At 38.3% G+C, this 6,385-nt stretch overlaps 1 pseudogene across 1 annotated transcript; it reads left to right on the forward strand.

Moving 5' to 3' along the window:
* The first annotated feature begins 4,376 nt into the window (after positions 1-4,376).
* Positions 4,377-6,124, forward strand: LOC308498072 (uncharacterized protein NKAPD1-like; annotated as a pseudogene). Its single transcript has 2 exons — positions 4,377-4,476; positions 5,420-6,124. The product of its transcript is annotated as an uncharacterized protein NKAPD1-like (transcript).
* The last annotated feature ends 261 nt before the right edge of the window (positions 6,125-6,385 follow it).

The raw sequence follows: 6,385 nt of genomic DNA on the forward strand, positions 1-6,385 counted from the left end.
AGCAGATGAAGTGAAGAAGTAGCTAAGTTATATCAGAATGATGTGATAGGCACGTCGCCAGGCTTTGCAAGACTTTGAGCTGATGGTCCCAAGCAAGGATAGTAGATATTGCTTGTCCGGATGAACTAGCCCTTCTGCCGGATAAGTAATAGATTTTCTTTTTTTATCATTGACTGCTGGACCCTCCCGGAACTGGCTATTCCTTGAAAGGGGAGGCAGGGACACAAAAACTTGGCCCTGGTGTACATCTAAAGAGATATATAAAGAAGACCTCAGGTGGATTGGTATTGATTGATTGCTGTTTCAAGAGATTGCTATTCAGAAGATTTGCTTTTTCAAGACTGCTTCTCAGGATTGGGTTGTTTCAGAGTAAGAGTTTGGAGCTTGTCTCAATGGACAGTAGAGACTTCTTTTGTCGGTGAATTGTCATCATTCTAGCATCTTTGGGAACTTGTATGCAGCTTGCAGCTTACAGTATCAGAAGACTTCCTAACTTCCAACAACAACAACGCCAACAGCAGCAGCATTCTTGGGAACTAGCAAGCAGTGGTGTGGGAGATGCCTGAATTTCTCTCAGCTACAGACCTGGCAAGGTTTTGATTTATGACTTTAACAGTGCTGTCCTCCCCCCGCCCCTGGTTTGGTGAGCTTTTGGCATCTACTATAATAGTTACTATCCTATAAAGCTTATTACTGCTTTTGGATACTCTTTACTGATGTTATTTGTGTATTTAGCCAAGTGATTTTTGATCAATAGTAAACATATGTTGGGATCTCTTAAACTTATATGTGTACTCCTTTGACATGATATTATTATCATGACTATCTATATAGTTTAATCTTAACCACGTTTGCTTTCTGACATTAACATATTTTATTAATTGCCTTTGTCTTTTGCTATTGCAATTGTTAAATAAATTGTTAGATATTAAATAAATTAATTAGCCCCATGCTAGTATGTGTCTCTCCTCCTTCTTTTCCCCGCTCATCATTACAAATGGCTATTCACTCATTCAAATAATATTTATTTAACGCATCTCCCTATGTGCCAGACACTTTTCTGGGAGCTGGAAATATAGCAATTAACTAAACAGACAAAATTTCTGTCCTCATAGAACATACACTCTAGAGAAAGGAACAAAAAGCAAAATAAGTAAATGTCCTCTTTGATAACCCAAATGTCCCTCAACTGATGAATGGATAAAGAAAATGTAGTACAGCTATACAGTGTGGTATTATTCAGCAATATAAAGAAATGAAATATTAATGCATGATAGTGCAGGAAGTATTAATACGTGGATGAACCTAGAAAGCATTATATTAAGTGAAAGAAACCAGTCTCAAAAGACCACATATTATATAATTCTATTTACGTGAAATGTCCAGAATAGGCAAATTTGTAGAGACAGAAAGTAGATTCATGGTTGCCTAGAGCTGAGGGTTGTGGTGTTCTTTTGTGGTTTTTTTTTGGTGGTGGCGGGAGCAATAGGGAGTGAATGCCAATGGCTACAGGGTTTTTTCTGGGGGGGGGTGTAAAAATGTTTTAAGATTATGGTGATGGTTGTGCAACTCTGAATATATTAAAAACCATTGAGTTGTGCACTTTAAATGGATGAATTATAGAGTATGTGAATTATATCTCAATAAAACTGTTTAAAGTATGATGTCGTCTTAACGTAGGGATCGGAACAAGGTGTGCAAGAGGAACCTGAAATAACAGGGTCAACCTGACCCTTCTCAGTACAATGACTTTACTATGAGTTATTCACTTAATATAAACATGAATAACTAATAATCAGAGAAATGCAAACTAAATCATTCACAAGTATATCCCTTCACATCCTTCAGGCTGACAAAGAAATCAGAAATCTGGATCTTGTCAAGGGTTGGAAGAGCTGTGGCAAAAGAGGAACATACCATCCTCCACTGCTGGTGAGCTTCTAAACTGGTACAGCCAGCCATTCTGGAGAGTAATCTGGCGTGATATAGTCTAAGGAAGAAAACACATGTTCTATGATCCAGCAATTCTGGCCCTGGTATATATTCCAAAGAAATTTTCGCACAGGTCTCTATGGGAAGAGGTGCAAAGATGTTCCCTACAGCACAGCCCAGAGTGTAAGGGAGTTGAAGTCTGTCTGTGCTCACGCCTGGGAGAGTGGACCGGTAAAATGTGGTGCACATGCCTCTGTGAGTAGCATCAGCTTAGATGTAGGCAAAACCACAAGGATGACTCTTAAATACATAGCACTGAATGGGAAAATGTAAACACTGGAAGGAGTTATTAATACAATACTCTTTCCATAAGTTAAAAATATGCACAAATAAAACAATGTATTTTGCAATAATACCTTCAAATAAAAAGATAGGCGACTTAAATAATAGTGGCAATTAGCCCTATGCCTACAGTCTCCTTGTCTCAAGCATCTGCTATGCTCACAGACTGTGCTGCAGTTTCTTCCTGAAAAATTAGAGGGACTAACCACCCCCACCCTGCCCCCAGAGATTCTCAGATCCCCAGGATCTACCAGGCATTGCGTGAGGCCTCCACGATAGCTGTGGTTTCCAGTAAGAATTAAGGCAAACACACAGGTCTAGTGTCTTTCAATATGCTCATTTACTCACACAGAAAATGCAATGGGAAGAATAGCCTCTTTAACATCAATATCACACCACAATGTAATCATAGCAATATGGCCATCGATATAGCAATAACAATTTAGCAAAGCATTTGGATAACAAACCAGTTCAAGAGTCAACCAGAATGGGGCACACAGGGCGGCTGGTCCGGGAGGTCGTTCCAGCAGACATTTGGTCTGAGTCCAGTGGAGCAAGCAGGTTTTTGGAGCAGAGGAGCAGCGTGATTACCGCTCAGTCAAGGATCTCTGAGCTGTCAAGTCCTGGGTTTTTAAGGACTGCAGTAGAGCAGAATGACGTCACCTTGTCAGTCCCCACAGACTTGTTTCCTATCAGTCCATGTAGCTGCTGCACCATCCATCTGGTGGTAATTTATCTTCATGGAGAATTTCCACAGCACTCAGTGTCCAAAATGGAGTTACTCTTGCTCATACAAAATGGGGTCAGTCACTCTTGTTCATATAAAAACACACTTTTCAGGGACACTCCACACACCTCTTCCTATGCTTTGTAGAAGGTCAGAATGTATATATAGAGAAAAGATTTGCATCAGTAAGGCTGTGGGAGAGATTCCTGCCTTGGGTGGCCTAGATGACCTAGAGCGGGATAAATCAATAAGATAGAAGAGGTTGCAAGATCAGACCCACATCCTGGCCCACACCTAGTTTCTTTACTATTTTAAGAGTCAATAATACCTAGGGGTGGTTTCTCCAAAACAGAATTTAAACCTTGGTTCTCTGAAATTCAAAATGGTTGGTTTTGCTCTAAACTGAGGTTGAACCATTGATTCCACAATGTCTCTGTTGTGTGCCCCCCAGCTTTTTTACCAGCCCAGCTATGTATACAATTTCCTTAAAGGAAATGTACTCTCTGGTCACCCCACAACCTCAGTTTTAGCACCATTCTGCCAATGGCTCCTGCCATTTCCTCATAGGCCTTCCTGACTAACGTTAAAATGGACTAAGCCAGGGTCAATACCAGAAGGACTTGGTTTCGTCTCTTGGCTTCATCATTTGTAGCTGATTGTTCTTGGTTAAGTCATTTAACATCTCACAGCTGTTTTCCCACATAAAATAGGGATAATAATAAAATGTGTCAGCTATCCTTTCTAAGTATTTTCTATGCAACTAGAAACATACATATTAAAGTTTGAATTATATCCGATTTATTATACTTCCCTGGCAGGGGAGATACCATGATCACGAATTATATCCTATTTATTATGCATATTTTATGTTAATTTCATTTTTTATTATATATACATATATGTATATATATACATGCATATATAAAATGGATAGCTTTCCATGTTAATATATATAGATTAATAGGTAATAGCTGTTGTGCGTGTGTGGGGGCAGGGGGCATATGGGAAATCTCAGGACCTTTCACTCAATTTTGTGGTGCATCAAAATCTGCTCTAAAAAAATACTCTATTTTTTTAATTGAAAGTTGATTCAACAATATGATTGAATAATTTAAAATACATGTTCACAGATTTTTACAGAATAATAATTATCATTGAATCTAGGATTGTACTAGGTTAGATTATGTCTACAACATGTTATTCTCATATTTAAATAATGTACTCAATGAGAGAAATGATCTTAATATGAACATTTAATAGATAATAACTGTCCACATCAATATACACTTTTTTAAAAAATAGACTTTGAGATGGGATGAAACAATAGACAGATTAGGAGGGAATTACAGTGTTCTAGATTCAGGAGGAATCAGATATGTGGAAAATAAGAAAATTGGAGAAATGAATGGAAGATGCTTATCGGGGGACCAAAAGGAAAATGTTATCCAGCAGTTCAAGCCGGATAAGTAGTGATAGTTTCTTTTTTTTTTTTTTTTTTCACACACTTGACTTTTTTTATTGAATGATTATTCAATAGGTTTATTTTTGGCTCCTAACTAAAATACACATTCTGTTAATAAAGGGATTGTACTTTCTTCTTTTACATCAGAGATACAAGCGTGTGTACAAATACCATATATATGGGGTGTGTGTGTATGTGTGTGTGTGTGTGTGTGTGTGTGTGTATGTGTGTTAGGTGTTTCCAACGTTGTCATTATGCAGAGATTCTGCTTACCACAAAGTAGACTTATAGAAATCTTTTTTTTTGTTTTGTTTTCATTTTTTTTTTCATAAATTTATTTATTTATTAGTTTCAGGTGTACAAAACAAGGTAATACTTAGACGTTCATCATCCATATCCCTCACACTGTGAACCCCCCTCCCCCCATCCACCATCCCTCCGACCCCACACCGAACCATCACATTATATATATAAAATTATAGTTGGCATTCATTAATGTCCAGCCTCTGGTGTCCAATGCCATGATCAGGTATCCACAGCATCCCTGAGGTGGTCTCCCAAACAGGACGCATGCCCATCGGATACCCAACAAAATCTCCACAACATTATAGAATACCTTCCCCAAATTAATTTTCAAAAAAAAAAAAAAAAAACCCCGAGGCCATCTTGTGGTCACCAGCTGCCTCCAAATCCCTTCACCTTTCCCCTTATCCCCAACCCCCTCCCACACACCCATCTAACCACTCTCGGTTTTTTCTCCGCGTCCCCAAAACTGTCTCTGATTAGTTCATTCGCATAGTCTTTTCTTTAGATTCCATATATAAGTGAGATCATATGGTACTTGTCTTTCTCTTTCTGACTTATTTCACTTAACATAATGTTCTCTAGATCCATCCATGTTGCTGCAAATGATAAGATTTCTTTCTTCTTTATGGCTGCGTAATTAGTAGTGATAGTTTTTGATGAAGAAACTCAGATAGACTACTGGAGGCCAAAGAATGAAATTTCTGGAGCACTGGAAGATAATTTTCTTAAGGCTAAATCCTGGAACAGGAAGTTATATGATTATGAAGCTAACATGCCAGACAGATGGGGTCACAGTGGTTATAGAGTTATACCCTGAAGAATTTGAAACAGACAGTAGTGGTCAGCAAGATATTACCAATGGGAAAAAAAAAATCTCCCCACGTAAAATCATCTACCCATGAATCTCACAAGCATAAATCAAAGAAATCCCATACAAATACACACACACACACACAAAAAAAAAGCAGAAAAAGAAGTCACACAAGAAAACAGAAGAAAAACAAAAAGGAAGCTACAGATATAACGGCAGATTCCTCAAGCGAGTTCTCAGAAGAAACTGGAGCTTCTAGTACTAGGAAACAATCACATAAGCATAAGAAAAAAATCCAGAAAAAAGTCTCAAAAAGTCTGCTTTAGTCTTAGAGGCAGAAAGTGATACTTCTCAGTCAGCTGATTCTGCATCCAGCAGTTCTGAGGAAAGTGAGGAAAGAGACACTAAGAAAACCAAAAGGAAAAAGAGAGATAAAAAAAGTCCATATTCCTGTAGTAAACAATGAGATACAGGAGAGGACAAACCGCACAAATTGGCAAGTGGCTACAGATGAAAGTCTGCTGAGAGCTCAGAGGATGACTAAATGTGAAAGAGACATTCTTCAGTTTCCCATGTGACTGGACAAAGCTCTTGCACTTTGGGGCTTTGCCAGTGACTCTATTGTTCAGTACAGAAGGCCTGAGGCAGAGCTGTTCCTACCACCTGCATGCATTCTGATAGAGTTGTCTTCTGTTTTGGCCTGTTAAACTCGATCCTCTTATTGTTAATAGGAAATCGGGTATTTTGTTATGAAAGTTTCTTGAAGAGATTTTTTTTTTGCAATTAATTACATTCAGCGTAGTGT

The sequence above is a fragment of the Rhinolophus hipposideros genome, assembly GCF_964194185.1.
Source record: "Rhinolophus hipposideros genome assembly, chromosome: 1".
NCBI classification, from domain to species: Eukaryota; Metazoa; Chordata; class Mammalia; order Chiroptera; family Rhinolophidae; genus Rhinolophus; species Rhinolophus hipposideros.